Source organism: Gavia stellata, chromosome 4 (genome assembly GCF_030936135.1).
Source record: "Gavia stellata isolate bGavSte3 chromosome 4, bGavSte3.hap2, whole genome shotgun sequence".
NCBI classification, from domain to species: domain Eukaryota; kingdom Metazoa; phylum Chordata; class Aves; order Gaviiformes; family Gaviidae; genus Gavia; species Gavia stellata.
The window spans coordinates 66,481,576-66,500,814 of NC_082597.1; positions in this window are offsets into that span (position 1 = coordinate 66,481,576).

The window sequence follows — 19,239 nt, forward strand, 5'->3', positions numbered from 1 at the left end:
CAGTTAATATATTGGCTTTGCACTTTTCTTTGGCAGCTGCCATAAAATAGTTATTACATTTTGATCTCTGAGGAGCTTTCACTACCTGGAAATTTTCAAACATGGAAAGGGGGTAAAAAAGACTTCATAAAACTGATTATATACTGGTGTGGCTTTATTGTTTGTATTTTATTATCACAGCCTTGAAGAATGCCTTCTCCTGTAGAATAGGTTACAGGCTTCCAGATCTATGAATGAAAAAATTCTGCTGTATTTTGGAGGTTGTTTGCTGGTTTTAGAAGTTAATAATCTTATAGATCTCACCTACTGCATGTTTTTTATTACAAAAATATTTTTTTTCCCCATATTTAACTGCATTTTAAACCTACATCCTTATTTGTACTTTTTCCAAGAAGACTTCTTACTGCTTTGGCATTTTCCGTTTGTTTTGCTAAGAAATACCGGAGATTGTAGGTTGCTTGCAGCTTCTCCTGAGATGTCAGGTACCCTGTTGCACTGAGGAAAAAATTACTGGAGTGTTTTGTTTTCTTCTAATGTAAATGGAAAGGAAGAAAGCTTGGAAAGCAATGCTGTGCTCGACATGGGTCATTTCAGTTTGGTAGGACCAGCTGCCAAGGTAACAACCAACTACTCTTGAATTGTTTCTTTTAAAAACAAGTTCTGCTTCTTCGTTCCCTCAGCGCTCTTGTAAGGACAGCATTAAGTATGCTTATCGTAGTGCATGGCTCTTCCTCATCTTTCTTGCCAAGTCAGGCTGCTATGCAGAAATATCTGCCTTTCACGAGGGATGGGAATGGACCATCCCTGTTGTTCCCTGCCAGCCCAAACCTTCTTTGGTCACTGGCCCTGGGAGCAGACAGACTCCCCTTTGCATCACACTCCTGGTTATTAGAAAGCCCATACACATATTTGGCTGTTGGGAGGACAGACAGCTACATGGAGTCTGGGGCGAGGAAGAGGAGGAGGAGGAATAACAGTCTCCTGAAGTACTGTGCCTGTGGGAGAGTGAAGAGAGGGGAACACCCCTGGAGCAGAGCAGAGCACAGCACAGCGTAGAATGAAGGTACAGCTGCAGGACAGCTGCATAAAACAATGAATAATCAGTCACACACATCAAGCAACAGTGCTCCCGGCGGGGCTTTTCGAAAGGTCCTCAGTGGTTTAAGAGCACAACTGCCATTGACTTCCAGTGGGGCTTAAAGCACTTTCCAAAATTTACCCCTTAACACATCAAGCTGTTAGTTGATGTTCTTTGTACTTCATTCTTTTTTAGCCTTGTTCTTTTTTTGATTTGGCTGCCTTGGAAACCTACTGTCAGTTTCCATGGAGCAGTGCACTACAGTGTGTGTACATATATATATTATTATGGCTTTACCTTTATATGGCAATGGTCATTCTCAAATCTCTGAGCACCTGAAAGACAGCCCTATCCTGGCAATGGGATGTGAACCGTGAAAACATTTACATGTCAATGAAAGCACTCTCCTCTCACTATTGCCTTTTGTGTCATCCAGCTCCACATTGATGTCGTATCTGAGCCCATGAATCTCTGAGAAGTGCTAGGAACCACACTGACGCCAGCAGATGACCATGGTTCATGCCAGTAATGGCACTTGCACTAATACAAGTGTCAGGGCTCAGCCTCAGAACTTGACTCAGAGACATCAGCAGTCACAAAGCTGAGCATTGTGTGCATGGAATTAGGAACTGAAAGTGGGCACGTGGCACTAAAAAGACAGTCTCAGCTCAGGGTAGATCACACCTGCTAATTGTAGCAGCTGTAAAACTGACTCTCCTTTGACTAATCACAGAAATAAAATGGGAAATTTTGCATAGGTTGGTATCAGTATTACTGACAAAATTACAGGACCTCAGCACTGCTCACTGATCCAAAACAAAAGCTGTTCCCACTTTAAGTAATATCAGGGAACTGCTTTTGGTCTGGATGAACACAAAGACAAAGGCAGCTGCAGGGGCCAGGCATATTGAATGATAGTGAGAAGAGAGAGCCACTGATGTTTGGTGGACACAGGGCCAGGCTTAGCTTTTTCTAGCACATAGAGGCATAAAATGTTACTTAAATTTCTTCTATTTGCAGGTTGAAAATTACCAGGCTGATTTTAGTGGATGAATTCTAATCAGCCACTCTGCAGAAGAGCTGTCACCACAGTTCAAAAGTAATCGCCATGAGCCATGAAAGGAAAAAGATCATTCAGTATTTTAATCTAGTTAGTACAGCAGTGTTGTAGTACTCGAGACAATGGCACCCCTTAAACACCTATGATTGCAGTGCTTTTGAGGGAATTAATTGCCTTCAACACTCTCTTGCCATTTTTAGACATATGGCCATGGCGGACCATAGGATAATAGGATTTTATTTGTGTGTTGGTGACTTTGGGTATGGCAGGGAAGCTTGAGAGCAGCCTCTGTGTGGTCAGAGTGAAGAGTTCTTTATAGCTATAAAAACAAACTGCTAATGCTTCCAGGAAATATTAGCAGGCTTTAGCAACTGAGGGGTGTATTCAGCACTACCACATTACTGCACAGTAGCTTGGTGTCAAACCAGCTGCAGTAAGCATGACCCTGGGCAGCACATCTCTTCCTATTTCCCCTTGAGGAGGTGAAGAAATACTTAGTTTCAAAAGTATTCTTTGTCCCATCTAGGAGTTTCACAAATAAAAGGAAAATTAAATTGGAACACTCCTTCCTGTGGGGCAGGGGAACACATACAGAGTAATTTCAGAATTTTGGGTGTCTTGGGTTTTGTTGGGGGCTTTGGAGGTTTTTTCATAACTTCCTGTTCTTCTCATCTCCTCCCTTCTCACTGTGACTCACAGAAATTTCACTGTATTTTAAACAAACAAAAAATCCTAGAATCTGTGGTCTGAGATAAATGCATTTATTTGTATTTAATTCCCTTTTGGAATTCCCTGTTGGTAACGAGTTCTGTCTGCATCTGGCCCCTTTTTATACAGGGAGGAAACACAGCCTGTCCAGTAACCTGTACTACTGTAATTCAGAATCTGAACATGTTCTGATCTACAGTTTTGATGAGTAGTGCAGTTCCCGCCCCTCATCACTATCTTGTTGATTTTCCTGAATTCAGCATAACAGTGAATGCTTACCCTTTGAAAGGGAGATATCCTACTTTTAGTGAACTGAGGTTCAAGTCATGCCTGAGTTGCTTGTATTGCTTCAGAATTGCTGGGGTTGCCAGGGACCTCTGGAGATCATCTGGTCCAACCCCCCTGCTCAAAGCAAGGCCAGCTAGACCACATTGTTCAAAGCCATGTGCAGTCAGGTTTTGAGTAGCTCCAAGGATGGACACTCCACAATCTCTTTGAAACACCTGCTCCAATGTTTGGCCAACCTCATAGTAAATTTTTTTTTCTTATGTTTAAGCAGAGTTTTCTGTATTTCAGATTTTGCCCATTTCCCTGGGTACCACTGAGAAGAGTCTGTCCCTGTCTTCTTTACTCTCCCCTGATCAGGTATTTATAGATACAGATAAGATCACCTGAGCCTTCTCTAGGCTGAACAGTCCCAGCTCAGTCAGCCTCTCCTTGTATGATAGATGCTCCAATCCCTAAACCACCTTCATGGCCCTTGGCAGGACTTGCTCCAGTATGCTCACATCCCTCTTGTATTGAGTAGCCCAGCACTGAACCCAGCTCTCCAGATGTGGTCACACCAGGACAGAGCAGACGAGAAGGATTGCCTCCCTTGATCTGCTGGCAATGTTCTTGTTGCTATTGCTCATCAGAAACCTGTGTGAGGAAAATGAGGTTTTTTCCTATGAAAATATTTTATGGCCCTTGAGCAGCTATTGTAATCAGATAAAATAGGGCTGTGAACTCCAATACAAAATTGGCCTCAGTGAGTTTCCAGCTTGTCTGACAGCAAGAGAAAAATACATATACAATACTCATGCTTCATTTGAAGTAGTTATACACTACTGCTTCTATTTAGTGTTCTTAAATTCTCATTTATTCCCACATAAATTTGACAGTGCATTTAGCATCAGGTCCATAAAGAAAGAAGTTTATATATGCATTTAAAGAGCATTTGAAGTGCTTTTTATTTAGACTATAAAGTTAATACGTTATTTCTTTGAGAAATTGGAAAGTGTTTTTGCACAAGAAAAAAATCCAAAAGGCGATAATTTTTAAGCACTGAAAATGCAAAATTACACAATTTAAACTGTGTAGTGACTTTAAATGCTCTAATGACATTGATTAATAGGAAATGGTTGTGTTTTTTTCTTTAAAAAAAGTGACTACAGCTTGGAGAACTCTAGTAACTGGAAGATTTGTACATTGAAAATCATAAGACCAAAAGCTTATGATGCCGTGAATTATCTTAGTTTTTCAATATAATGTTTTTTAAAATGTGAGAGAGGTAAATTTAGGTATTGTAGATGGGTATTGCAGGGGGAGGTGCAGTGTCCAATAGGGCTTGCATTGTTTCTATACTTGTTAGCTCTGATGAGCAACTCATAGTGGTGTTGGTGATATCTGATATGCCAGAACTGATTCGTGGGAAGCAGTCTAGGGTAAAAGGGCAACTCTAACGAGAGTTTGCTGAAAGGCCAGGTACTGAATAGAGTCAATGTCTCTCCCAATAGGCATGTTTTATTATCACAGCAGAAGTTCTCTTTGGAAAACTTTGATAGCACAGTGATTTGCCAGCTACAAAAGCTTTGGCCTCCTGGGGCAAAACGGCAGTTAAGGACAGAAAGGTGAGGACTGAGTTCAAATATGTCACAAAAGTATTATATCTTTATTATTTAAAATGCTTGGAAAATATACTGCATGTAAACTTACAAGACCCAGCTGACATTTGAGAGGTATCCATATTTTCTTTGCCCAAAAGTGAAGAAAAGAACTCAAAAGGCTTGCTATTTTATTACGATCTGCTGGATCCCCCTTAAAACTACACATCTTTTTCCCTTCAAGGGAATGTTTTAGAATCATGGGCTCATAGACTCATAGAATCACAGAATGGTTTGGGTTGGAAGGGACCTTTAAAGACCTAGTCCAACCCCCCTGCCATGGGCAGGACCATCTTTCACCAGATCAGGTCGCTCAAAGCCCCATCCAACCTGGCCTTAAACACTTCCAGGGGTGGGGCATCCACAACTTCTTTGGGCAACCTGTTCCAGTGTCTTACCACCCTCATAGTAAAGAATTTCTTCCTTAGAGCTAATGTAAATTTTCCCTCTTTTAGTTTAAACCATTATCCCTTGTCCTCTCACTACAGGCCCTGGTAAAAAGTCTCTCTTCATCTTTCTTATAAGCTCCCTTCAAGTACTGAAAGGCCACAATATGTTCTCTCCAAAGTCTTCTCCAGGCTAAACAACCCAACTCTCTCAGTCTTTCTTCACAGGAGAGGTGTTCCAGGCCTCCTCTGGACCCACTGTAAAAGGTACATGTATTTCTTGTGCTGGGGGCCCCAGAGCTGGATGCAGTAGCCATAATTTTTTCCCTAGCTGTAATTCGTAACCTTCAGCAGACCGTCTTATTCAAATAGTGGTTTTCAAATACCTGCAACTTAAACAAGAAAATACGATTCTGTCTTTTCTGATTCCTCTGCAAATTCTGACAATAAAATTTAAAGTGTGGCAAAAACTATTATAAAATACTGCTCTTAGGATTCAAAAGTCTTAGTCTGACAACAGAACTTTGTGATCCACAATCAGAAGAAACCTTTGGCATGTAATGACCCATAGTTTGAACACATGTTTCAATAGACCTAAATGCTCTGCCTGCGGTATGGTCGCTGGAACAGGTTGCCCAGAGAGGCAGTAGATGCCCCATCCCTGGAAACATTCAAGGTCAGGTTGGAGGGGGCTCGTAGCAACCTGATCTAGTTGAAGATGTCCCTGCTCATTGCAGGTGGGTTGGACTAGATGACCTTTAAAGGTCCCTTCAAATCCAAACTATTGTAAGATTCTATGAGTCTATGACTCTCAAAATCAGACTTTACTTAAATTATTTTTTCCATGTAATGCCCAGCATATCCGCTTGTGACTGGGATCTGTATTTCTGCTTAGCTTAAAGAAATGCATCTGGGATCATTCCTCAGATGAAGTCCTTAGATGTGTTAGCCAAGTTGTGCACACACTTGGCACAAGATGTGACTGAATAGGTTTATGCTGAAATGACTCCTCTTCCATGTTACCTTGTACCATGAGATCAGATTTTGAGATCAGTTCCAACTATCTGTTTTGCTAGTCCCTTTTTAGCCAAAATGACATTTGTATGAGTGCGAAAACATTCAACTCTGGTAGCCTTTGGTAGTGTCAAAATCTACAGAGATTTTGTGGAGTAATTTATTTTTATTTATTTTTACCTCTATATGCAAAAACCAGTGCTTACTACACAGATCTTGCTCTCTAGTTCTTCCTGTCATCTCAGCCACTCCACTGCACTTTATTCTCCAAGGAAACCTCCTACACAGAGATGTTCTGTGGAGCCATAGATTGTCACAGTGTGCCACAGAGTTCTCTCAGACAAAAATTGCGTATGTTTTTTTCTTCTTCTGCACTGTTTTAACACAGGATGATAGAAAAGCCTATGCAAGCTTTTTGCATAATAATTTCTCTCAGCATAAAATGTATACCTATACAACAATGTACTATTGAATGTCTGTGGCCTTTCTTTAAAGAACTGATGTTTGCACTATGCAACATCAAGGCTCGCATCATTATTTTCTTTTTAATTTGTTTTATTCTTACAGTTGAGCCTAGTTTTAGAGTGCTCTTATTTGTTCACATTTTGGTTATATTACCTTTTTCAAAAGAGAAAAAACCCAAAGTTTTTATTCTGAAAAAAGATTGAATATCCTGTGCCAGAATGTAATTTTAAAAATTAAGCTAACATGACTTTTGTGTTTAAGAAAAGCTGTTTAAAAGAACAGACTAGTATTTAAATTAAATAAATAATGAGTCTTTATTGCTATTATAATTGAAGTCTTAGGTCCTAGCCTGAATACAAACAATTCATCTGGCAGGAGGAAGTAGGTGAAACAGTTCTACAAACCAGAGCTGAAATTCAAGAAGTCTCAGTATAGTTTTGCTATACATTTCAATTTACTTGAAGAATAATGCAGGCAGTATACAAGTTACTCCAACTTTCTGCTCAGTGTTTGGGGGAAAGCAAGGGTAAAGTGTGTGCACAGGAGTACCTCTACACTGAATCTAGCACGTGGGAGAAGATGACACTGCAGTTGAGCAATCAAAATGCAAGCAGTTGTGTGTGTTGTGCTTGTAACATAGGGGGAGCATGAACCTCTAAAGGGGAGGGCTGGTGAAAAAACAGCCCTCCTTTTTCTAAAGTGAATTATTAATGATCATATCTTTAGATTCTTGCTCCTCTGTGTGACATAATTGATCAGACAGACTTTAAGATGCACCCGTGGCTGATGTCCTTTGTCAGAGGCACAAAGCCAAATTAGCTTCCATCAGTTTTTGCCCTAAGATATGTCCTAGCATGGAGCTCTCTCAAATCCCACTGGTTTTTTGGAACCAAAGCTTTTCATGAGTCCTCAGGGTTCACATTGCCTCACCTAGACTATTTCAGGCTAGACTGAAATAAAATTTTTGCTTGATCTTTATCCTGAATTTCCCAAGCAGCACAGACAGGAATTTAAACTACTCAGGTGTTTACCCAGAACATGAGCTGTGATCCCAGATGATTCTTTAATAGGTTTACCATCAATTAAAGTGAATCTACAAGTGGATTTTGTAACTCCTGGTTAGCAAAGACTTTTAGCAGGTGAATTTCTTAATTCTTAAAGGGTGGCCCTTGCCCCTAAGATCCAGCAGAAGGGCTCTACTAGTTTTTCTGTAGCTGTTTACTCTGTTTTCAGAGAATTATCTACAGTGCCTCCTAACTGACAATATCTCATTTCAAGCTTATCATCATCTGTTTGTGTATAAAGTTAGGACTGTGTTTTCTCCATGTGCATGACTTGCATTTATTGAATTGAAATTTCATCAGCTGCTTTATGTTGCAATCACTCAATATCACAAGAGCCTTCTGCAACTCTTTGAAGTCAATTTAGTTTTGACAAGTTTGAATAATTTTATATCATTAGCAAACCTTGTTATCTTATGCATCTCCCCACTTTCCAGATTTTTCATGAGGATGCTGAAAAACAGCAATATGAGAGCAATTCTCCCTATGGTAATTCCTCTCTATTGTGAGAACCGAGCAATTATTCCTAGCTTTTGCTTCATACCTTTAATTGTTGATAATACATACTATCTGTGAGAAAAAGCTCCCTCTTATCTTTCTATAGTTTAGGTTGCTTAAAATACTTTCATGGATGTCCTCCAAACTGTTTCAGAGTTTTGACTACCTTCTTACCCCTTGACCGCCTTTATACTGTGTGCTTTCAGACTTCTTCGAAGAACTCTAACAGACTTAGGAGACACAACTTCCTCCACAACTCTCATACTAATGCATGATCAACACATCACATTTATTTTTATGTTTACTACTATATCAACCACTCTGTTTACCTTCCTTTTATTTTTGTAACACAGCTCATTTTTTGGTCACAGCCACCAAGCTTGTGATGATACAAACAATAAAGGGCAGTAAAGTCTTTAGTCATTTGCAGCTTTCTAAGCATAAAGCAGTGACGCACATATACCAGCAGATAGGTGTAGTTCACTGCAGTAATTGTCACTTAGCATTGCCCTGAAACAATTTTACCTTAGCTCATGATATCTAGAAATAGAAAGCAGGATTAATTTGGACTTAAACTTCATCTCGTTTGAAACAACATTTTTGTCATACTTTTAATTAAAGCTGTTCTACAAGGTTGTGTTCACACAGCTGATGAGAAGTAACACATGACACTTAGCTCTCTAGAGCAACATTTGAGGAGGTCACAGGAGCTCTTGGGGCTCTTATAACCTTATGTGTTAGATGTGTGCCAGGTGCCAGCTAAAAGACTTCATGGTGTGGGTCACAAGCAGGGTATGCATCAAGCCACATAGTGCTGAGCTATAATGCTGGTGTAACCATGAAGTATCTGTCCCAAAAGCAGAGCTGCTGATCAACCTATAGGGAAATGAGCATGTGCTGAAAAAGGTACATTTGACATAACAGAAATACTGAAGTAAGAACAGAAGATCCCATTTTAAAGCTTGTGACAATGTTATTGGTACTAATTTTAGTAAGCTCAATTATTTGTGTTTGGTTTTACTTCTTTTCACAGCTATATTTTCACAACCTTCTCTGTGAGATCTGTGAAGATCCCTTTTAATACTTTTACTGTTTTTAAGTCTTTTAGTGCTTTTAGGGTATCTTCTCTGAAGTTTCATTTTGCTTCTAAATTTTACCTACCATGATTTCACTAAGAAAAAATAAATTATTTTTGAAAAGGATCTCCATCTGTGTCCTACCCTTAGAACCTGCTCTCAGGCTTAGATTCACTGACCAATGCATTATTCATCTCTCCTTGAAATAGCCTATAAATCAGCCTCCACTATGGATCACATACAATCAAAGTAAGTGGTGTAATGAGATTATCCATAGTCTTAAAAACTAAAGTAAAACAATTCAAAGAATAGTTTCCAGATCTGATCCAGAGTTTGACAGATCTGACTAATAACTGTGGTTGGCAGATACGTCTTCTGCTAATGCTTTTCTTCTTTAACTGGATGATTGCAGAAGCATTTTTGGTCTGGATAGCCAGGCAGATGTAAATCCAATGCCTGCTATTGCTTCACATGTTCTGCTTTGAAATTAGAAGCCTGCGAATATTTGTTGTAGTGGAATTAAGCCTCTCGAATGCCCACAGAATAAAACGAGTCTGGCCAAGGTGTGTTGGGAGTATGAAGAAAGAAGGCCTACAAATCAAGGCATTGCCATTATTTTTGAAGTGTTGCATGAATTAAAATGTAGAAAATCGGCCGTCTCCAAGCTGCTGTTTTCAGGGTTAGATTTCCCAAACTGAAAAAGGGCTCAATATATTGGATTTGTCCACCTGAGAAGAAACTGTTTTAGTCATCTGTACAACCAAGATTGTACATCTGTTCCTACTGTAATATAGATGTGTCTGTCACACATCAGTCATACACATTGATTGTGTATATACTTAAACAAACCCAAGGATAAATTACCGGCAGAGCCAAGGTAGCTCCCAGTTGTACCATGCTCTCCCAATTACACAATAGGGAATTAGTTATGCTCCTTTTCACTACCAGCCCTTGAACCAGCCCACATAATATGTTTGTGTAATCTTTTAAAAACTGCTAGACTAGTAGAAAACCTGTGTTTACCCTCCTATATGTGACCTTACATCCCTACCCATCCCAAGGCCAAGGATTTCCCACCCACAGGAGCAGGCACACTGGTTCAAACTAAGGAGCCACTGAGACCAGTAACCTGCCTCTAATAAAGGTATGCACAGGGCAGTGGCATGTGTATTTGCACAGTGTGCTTCACGGGGCTTGTGACTTTTTTGTGCTGAGAAGGAGACCTTTGCATGCTCAGACACTGAGGGTACCAGGCTGCTTCTCCTTTAGCCCCTCCAGATCAGCTTCCTGAGGTTCTGGCTGCACTCTTCTCATCTTTTCATTTTCACTTACACCATTCCCATCCAAGGTCTCACTGGGTCATGGTACCTCTTTTGTCAAACTCCTCTTTGCCTGCCCAAGGTAGTCTTTAATACCACGAGTAGGAGGAAGCTTGGGTGGTGAATATTGGGGAAAGTCCTGGCAGCCATGGATCATATTTCTGTTCCTTTGTCACGTTGCAAGGCAAGGCACAGCAGGCAACATCCACAGGCTGCTTGGATGCCTTCAGGGAGCAATGAATACTGTCAGGAGGGCTATTCTCAGTGTTGCCCTCCAGTTCTCAGCCCATACTTTATTACTACTATTACTACTACTACTACTACTATTATTATTATTATTCATTAGCCTCTTACAGTCCTCCCTTTTTTCATTGGTTATCTCTTAACTGACCTGGTTTTTTCTTTGTCCCTTTCTTTTCTTTTTGGAGAAGAAAGTGAGGCAGAATGAGAGTACATTTTTGTTAGTAACAAAAAGCAGGGACAGAACCAGTGGGAACACCAGCCATTAGCCAATACCTGGAAAGCAGGGCAAGCATATTTGACACTGGCCCTAATGCTCTCCCAGCCGCTAAATAACAGCTCCAGGAACTTCTTGACCCTAATGCAGTTTATCTATCTAGTCTATTTTGCAACGGATCTTCCAAGTGTTTATCCAGTCTCTGTTTTAATGGATCTCTGCTTGTAATGTTCCTCATAAAACAAATTTTTTAAAACTTGGTTATGTTGTAATGTATAACGACCTTAAATCACTTAAAAATGGAGACATGTCTATTTTAAATCACAGAATTAAAGGGGATATAGTTATATTAGTCAGGGAAAAAAGGCCACAAATATGCAATTTGAGCTCATAGCAAACTTAAGTTATTGTAAAGGATACTCACAGTTAGTTTTTCTTCAGTTTTTAGTAGAGAAATGACATAAAGTGTGTCTACTTATGAATATGTATCAACCATAATACAAGCTCTTCTGCATAGGAAATTTGACTTAATTCTGTGTTAGAAGACAGCTTGCATCTGTAATTATATTACCATTTACTATTATATAAAACTCCACTCCATACTAATTACACTTCACAAATAGAGTGCTTAACATTAATTATACTGGGAGATCTACAAAGCAAAACCCTTTTTTCTACTTTCTTGGTAGACTGTATTCTAATAGTAGAGAAAAATCATTTAGTATCTGAATCATACTGTAAATCAAATTGTTTAATGCTGATTAGATGTCATATGTAAGTCTTCTAGTTTTCAGATTCAGTCAGCCCTGTTTTTATGGTAATGTTGTTTTCCTTGCCATTTGAGTTCTGTTTTACTAAAGTACATCATGACCTAAATACTGCAAAGGAGCATCATGGCTAGTTTTTGATTTATGACATGTATAATTCAAGTTATGAATAAGCATCTTATTTTTTCTCTGATCTTGTTCATAATAATATTGATAGAATCAAGTAATCAAGGAAAATATTACGTAGTTTTTTGAGAAGTTTATTCAGAAGTATGTGGCTTCACGTTTCACTTCGTAGGGTAATTATCTGAATTTATTAAGAATAATATATACAAATTTTCTCAGTGTGTCAACAAGTCCAGATTTTTTGAGAGATCAAATATCAGCCATAACATGAATAATCTGAGGACATTGAGTATCTTTATAAAACTGCTATGTTTATGTTTCTTTCCTATTTCCTGAATTATTTCACTGTAAAAGCAGTACCTGAAATAATTTCTTCTCGCCTCGCATGATCTGCTTAAGTCTCCAAAGCCTGTAATTTTTTGCAAATGCTGAAGTCATGAGGGTAATTCTTGTTTTGACTTCTGCTACAGATTTTCCACCTGCTCTGGTGGTGACTCTGAGGTATCTGAATGAGATCACTCATTCAACTGTGGCTGATTACGCACATTATGATTATCTTTTTTTCCTGCACTGCCCTCCGTTCTATAGATACAGCACTGCCCATTCTTGTTGCTGGATCCTTGTTTGAGCATGAGACCATATTTTTTCTGTTATCACCTCAGAAGTTTTTACCTTGGCAACATCAAGAATAATCCAAGACCATCTCTAAGAAAAGTATTTTGCCTAGGCTAATGCCAAATGCTCCAACAAATTATTGTCTCCTCTCTCATTCCTTCCTCCACCCCACTTCATTCTTCTTCCTGCATACCTGATTATTCAAGGCCATGTAGTTACCATGAGTCCAACATGAAGGCCTGCCCCTGGATTGTAACTGGTTGTGATTAAGTTCCACTGACTCTCTTTTGGCAGAATGTGATGCAACTACTACAAGTTTATATATTGATTGACTTGGTCTCCTGCTCTGGCATAGAGAAAGGCTGAGTAATTTCAGCAAAGTTAAAATAAAAAGTTTGATTGAAACATTTTAAAAGACTCTGAGCTCCATTTCACCAGCAGGTGCAGAGGAAATGAATTTCTTCAAAATTCATTCCCATACTTAGGGAATGCTCAATGTTTTTAGTCTATCACAGGGCTTTAAACTTGCTTCACTCTGTGAGGACTTCACCTTTTCGATGTTTCATTGTGTTCTTCTTCATTTCAGGAGAATTCAGGGTCTCTTCTGCTTAACACAAATCATTAATCTAGGGGTGAGTGGGGATGAGAAGTGTGCTAAAAAGGATGGAAGCCTTGTAGAGCTGAATGACAATAGGTGAGAGAATTTATTCTGGTTCTGCAGGACCATAAGAATAAGTCAAAAAGTATTTACAGATTTGTTTCCCTTTGTTGTTTTATATTTAGGGAAGGTATGCCTTCTGTAATGAACCAATCTTACCATCCTTCTCTATGAAGTTTTTTTTGTACTTGCCGTCATTGCATTTCTTAATGATAGCTTTTTCAAATTTTGAGGTTTCTTTTCTTACTTGTCCCTTCCTAGTCTCCTTTAACTGCAGAAGACAGTCCAAGTTCTGTTATTATTCTTTTAATGACAGTTTTTTGCTATGCACAATGGCCAGTCATGTTTAAAACACCATGTTAAATGCTTAGGCAGTATGAATACGGTCTTGTTTCTTAATCCTTGCAAAAGTCCAGCTAACAGCATTTATTCTAAAGAGCATATGGTCATGGCTAACTCCAGAGAAATTTAGTTGATAATATTCCCACAGTCACACTTCATGAGGGCTGCATGAGGTCTTTTCTTCTAACTTTAAGCTTTAGCTTAAACTTGCTAACATGTTTTTTCTTCTTGAGTTAGGGTTTTGGCTAAACACAGTCCTGCTTAGGATTTCAAGACAGACTGAAGTTCAGAAAACCCACTGGCTCCAGCAAGCAACACTTTGTGGTCCAGTAGTTTACAAGGACTTTCCCTGCCTATTGAATGAGCTCTTTCATTAAAGGAGGTCAAAGGATTGAACAGTTGCTTACCTTTGTTTATGAAGCTGTTTATATTTTTCCCCAGGCACCATGTGCCATTACCTCCTCTTGTTTATGACTGTCACAGGATTTTTGTGGGGATGTTACTGTACCTACTGGAGGTGGCAGGAGGAGGGGGACATAAGCATTTCCCATTGTTGGACCTAGGTGGAGAATGTCATCTTCAGAGCAGTACTGTAGGGGATAAAAGTCCCTTTCAACTTTGCCATAGCACTCCTCGGGAGAGGATGCTGATGAGTAATGCAACTCTTCTGTTTTGTATGGTGAAATGTGGTGAACACATCCTCCGCGCTCCCTTTACTACAGAATTCAATGTCCTTGCACTTGCACTAACCTCAGAGTTATTTGATTTAGAAGTATAAGTGGTATTTAAGCTGAGCATCTGAGGGCATCTGAGAACCTGATGCTTCTGTTAACATCTTTGCCTTTCTGCTTGTTGACATCTGACAGATTCTAAGCAGGCAGCACCCTTTAGCCAGTGTTCAGGTAGCTCTTCCCCTGGAAGATTTATAACCTCCCAAAGAGAATACCCATAAAATCTTATAAGTAAAGAGCTCAGAATGGGGCCACATTGCCATTTCTGTTGCGTGGTTCAAAGCTTTTGTACACAGGTCTAAACGCGCTGTAGTGCACAAGGTGTAGGTGGATGACTGTCCCCAGCAGGCTCCTTTTTGGTTCTTCCCTCCTTTGCCATGAAACTGGATATTTTCTTCAGAAAGCTGGTATCCTGGGCAGAGTCTGGTAGACAGACTTTCTGACCTTTCCTGTTTCCACACATACTACCTTCTACTGTCACCTCACAAGGGACTTGCAAAAGTTTGACATCTCCCTGTATCTCTCACGCTACTGTAACAGGCATCAACCTTCCCCCTAAATATGAATTCAAGAGTCAGCACTCATCCTGGCATTTTAGAGTAGATTGCAAGATGGTTTCTAGAGAGTCCTCATGGCCTTCATTTGTTCCTGTTATCAAGAAACATTTCTCAGGACCTATAAACATTGTCTTATACCTGTTCATTAACAGAAAATGCATCACGTGATACAAAACAATTTTGCCAATTCAATTCCACTTAATGTACAGAAGTGTTTGTTACTAACCCAGCAGCCGTCTCTGGCAACACCCCAAACCAGAACCCTTCTGCAGCATAGCTGCAACAAAGTCTGGATATACAGACTGGCTGGTTCACATCATCTTCAGTATCATCTTGTTCACATTTGGGATCATCAAGTCTCAGTGTCACCTAATCTGCACATCCCAGATTGCCCTGTCTCAGCTGGCTCCTCTTCATTGCAATAGCTGCTCTATCAAACCCCTTTCAGCTTTGCTGTTCCTGTTATTTCAGTTCCCTGGTAAGAAACTCAGAGTAAGAAAAATGAAATGGGGCATCAGGAAGGGGGCTGGGGATTTTTGCTAGGAATCTCTGATATTGGCTGGTGCTGAGGGATTGGCCAGGAAAGAACAAGAGGGACAGTGGAGCCCCAAGCAGTGCAGACTAGCACAGGAGCAATGGGGAGGCCACTTTTCTGTGAAGGAGAGAAAAGTTTCTTCACAACTTGATTTTCTAGAAAAGCGACCAAACTGATGAGTAGGGTGCCATTATCCTTCCCACTGTCATTGCTGTATGCGATAGCATCTTTCTGTCTTGGATGTGCAGTCTTAAGAAAGCACACAGAAGATAAAGCCTGTTTTTTGCAAAGCTGTGCGGCAGAGTCTAAACATTTGTGTAAGAAGTCGTGGCTGGTAAGGCTGCTGGTTGGAGTAGCAGAGAATTCTATAGAGAGGATTGCCTGGAGACATCCTCTGGAAAGATGTGACTGCAATCAATGGGAAGAGAGCAAGAAGCAAGCTGCAAACAGTGACAGCTCCTGCTAGAGAAGAAATTGAAAGAGATGAAAACCTAGCCAGGTCCTGTTTTGTTCATCACAAAACATGTCCAGACTCATAAATAGATATCTTTTGTCTATGGCAGAACTTCACGTAGGTGAAATTGTCCATAAGGCTTCAGTTCAATTTCAGCTAGGCAAGATAATACCTTGACCATGTACATTAGCCACTGTGCAAACCCAAAGTCCTTATAGACTCTTTAATGTTTTTATGCTTTTCACTTACTGCTTCAGCTTTTAGCTCTGTCACTGGTGCTTCAGCCAATCCTGAAACCTACTTGCTCTTCTGTAAGTAATGACTCTGAGACTTAGAGTCATAGGATCATAGAATTGTTTAGGTTGGAAAAGACCTTTAAGATCATCAAGTCCAACCATTAACCTAATACTGCTAAGTCCACCACTAAACCTTCTCCCTAAGCACCTCATCCACACGTCTTTACAATACCTCCAGGGATGGTGACTCAACCACCTCCCTGGGAAGCCTATTCCAACATCTGACAGCCCTTTCAGTGAAGAAATTTTCCCTAATATCCAATCTAAACCTCCCCTGGCGCAACATGAGGCCATTTCCTCTTGTCCTATCACTTGTCACTTGGGAGAACACAACCAGCACCCACCTCTCTACAACCTTCTTTCAGGTAGCTGTAGGAAGCGATAAGGTCTCCCCTCAGCCTCCTCTTCTCCAGGCTAAACAACCCCAGTTCCCTCAGCCGCTCCTCATAGGACTTGTGCTCCAGACCCCTCACCAGCTTCATTGCCCTCCTCTGGACATGGTCTAGCACCTCAATGTCTTTCTTGTAGTGAGGGGCCCAAAACTGAACACAGGATTCGAGGTGCAGCCTCACCAGTGCTGAGTACAGGGGCACGATCACCTCCCTACTCCTGCTGGCCACACTGTTTCTCATACAAGCCAGGATGCCGTTGGCCTTCTTGGCCACCTGGGCACACTGCTGACTCATATTCAGCCGGCTGTCAATCAACACCCCCAGGTCCTTTTCCACCGGGCAGCTTTCCAGCCACTCGTCCCCAAGCCTGTAGCATTGCATGGGGTTGTTGTAACCCAAGTGTAGGACCCGGCAGTTGGCCTTGTTGAACCTCATACAATTGTCCTGTGCCCATCGATCCAGCCTGTCCAGATCCCTCTGCAGAGCCTTCCGACCCTCAAGCAGATCAACACTCCAGCCCAACTTGGTGTCGTCTGTAAACTTACTGAGGGTGCACTTGATCCCCTCGTCCAGATCCTTGATAAAGATACTAAACATGACCAGCCCCAATACTGAGCCCTGGGGAACACCATTTGTGACCGGCCGCCAAATGGATTGAAGTCCATTCAGCACAACCCTTTGGGCCCGGCCATCCAGACAGTTTTTTACCCAGCAAAGGGTGCACCCGTCCAAGCCATGAGCAGTCAGTTTCTCCTAGAGAATACTGTGGGAAACAGTGTCAAAGGCTTTACTAAAGTCTAGGTAGGCTACATCCACAGCCTTTCCCTTGTCCACTAAGTGGGTCACTTTGTCATAGAAGGAGATCAGGTTAGTTAAAGAGGACCTGGCTTTCATAAACTGGTGCTGGCTGGACCTGATTGCCTGGTCGTCCTGTACGTGCTGCTCAAGATGATCTGCTCCATAATCTTCCCCAGCACCAGGATCAGGCTCACAGGCCTGTAGTTCCCCGGATCCTCCTTCCAGCCCTTCTTGAAGATGGGCATCACATTTGCTAACCTCCAGTCAACTGGGACCTCCCCGGGTAGCCAGGACTGCTGGTAGATGATGGAAAGTGGCTTGCTGAGCACTTCCACCAGCTCCCTCAGTACCCTTGGGTGGATCCCATCTGGCCCCATAGACTTGTGGGTGTCTAAGTGGTGTAGCAGGTTGCTAACCATTTCCCCTTGGATTGTGGGGGCTTCACTCTGTTCCCCATCGCTATCTTCCAGCTCAGGGGTCTGGGTACCCGCAGAACAACTGGGCTTACTACTAAAGACTGAGGCAAAGAAGGCATTAAGTACCTCAGCCTTTTCCTCATCCTTCGTCACTATGTTTCCCCCCGCATCCAGTAAAGGATGAAGATTCTCCTTAGCCCTCCTTTTGTTGCTAATGTATTTATAGAAACATATGCTGTTGTCTTTTACAGCAGACACCAGGTTAAATTCTGGTTGGGCTTTGGCCCTTCTAATTTTCTCCCTGCAAAACCTCACAACATCCTTGTAGTCCTCCTGAGTTGCCTGCCCCTTCTTCCAAAGGCTATAAACTCTCCTTTTTTTCCTGAGTTCCATCCAAAGCTCTCTGTTCAGCCAGGCCTGTCTTCTTCCCCGCTGGCTCATCTTCTGACACATGGGGACGGCCTGCTCCTGGCCTTTAAGATTTCCTTCTGGAAGAGTGTCCAGCCTTCCTGGACTCCTTTGCCTTTCAGGACTGCCTCCCAAGGAACTCTGTCCACCAGGCTCCTAAACAGGCCAAAGTCAGCCCTCCAGAAGTCCAAGGTGGCAGTTCTGCTGATCCCCCTTCCTTACTTCTCTGACAATCGAAAACTCTGTCATTTCATGATCACTGTGCCCAAGACAGCCTCCCACTGTCACATCCCCCACAAGTCCTTCTCTGTTCACAAACAACAGGTCCAGCGGAGCGCCTTCCCTAGTTGGCTCGCTCACCAGCTGTGTCAGGAAGTTATCTTCCACACACTCCAGGAATCTCCTAGACTGTTTCCTCTCTGCCATATTTCTAGCAAACATCTGGTAAGTTGAAGTCCCCCATGAGAACAAGGGCTAGCGGTCATGCGACTTCTCCCAGCTGTTTATAGAATATTTTGTCTGCCTCCTCGTCCTGGTTGGGTGGTCTATAACAGACTCCCAGCATGATATCTGCCTTGTTGGCTTTCCCCCACATTCTTAACCACAGACACTCAACCCTATCATCACCATCGTTAACCTCTAGGCAATCAAAACACTCCTTGACATACAGGGCTACCCCACTGCCTCTCCTCCATTGTTGCCTGTCCCTTCTGAAGAGTTTGTAGCCATCCAGTGCAGCACTCCAGTTGTGCGAGTCGTCTCACAATGTTTCCGTGCTGGCCACTATTGCATAGTTTTCCTGCTGGACAATGGCTTCCAGCTCCTCCTGTTTGTTGCCCATGCTGTGTGCATTGGTATAGATGCACTTTAGTTGGCCTATTAATCCTGCCACCTCTTTGGGAGGAGAAGCCCTAATTCCTATGTGACTAAACTCAGGCGCTTCCCTGGTTTCTAGCATATCAACAACCCCTACATCTTTGCTGCCACATGGATCCCCATCCCCTACCTCCTCTGAGATGGCAGTCCAAAGGTCCTTGCCAGCACACTGCCCCTCAAACATTGGCGTGCCAGGCTTATCTTCAGCGAGCCTGGTTTTA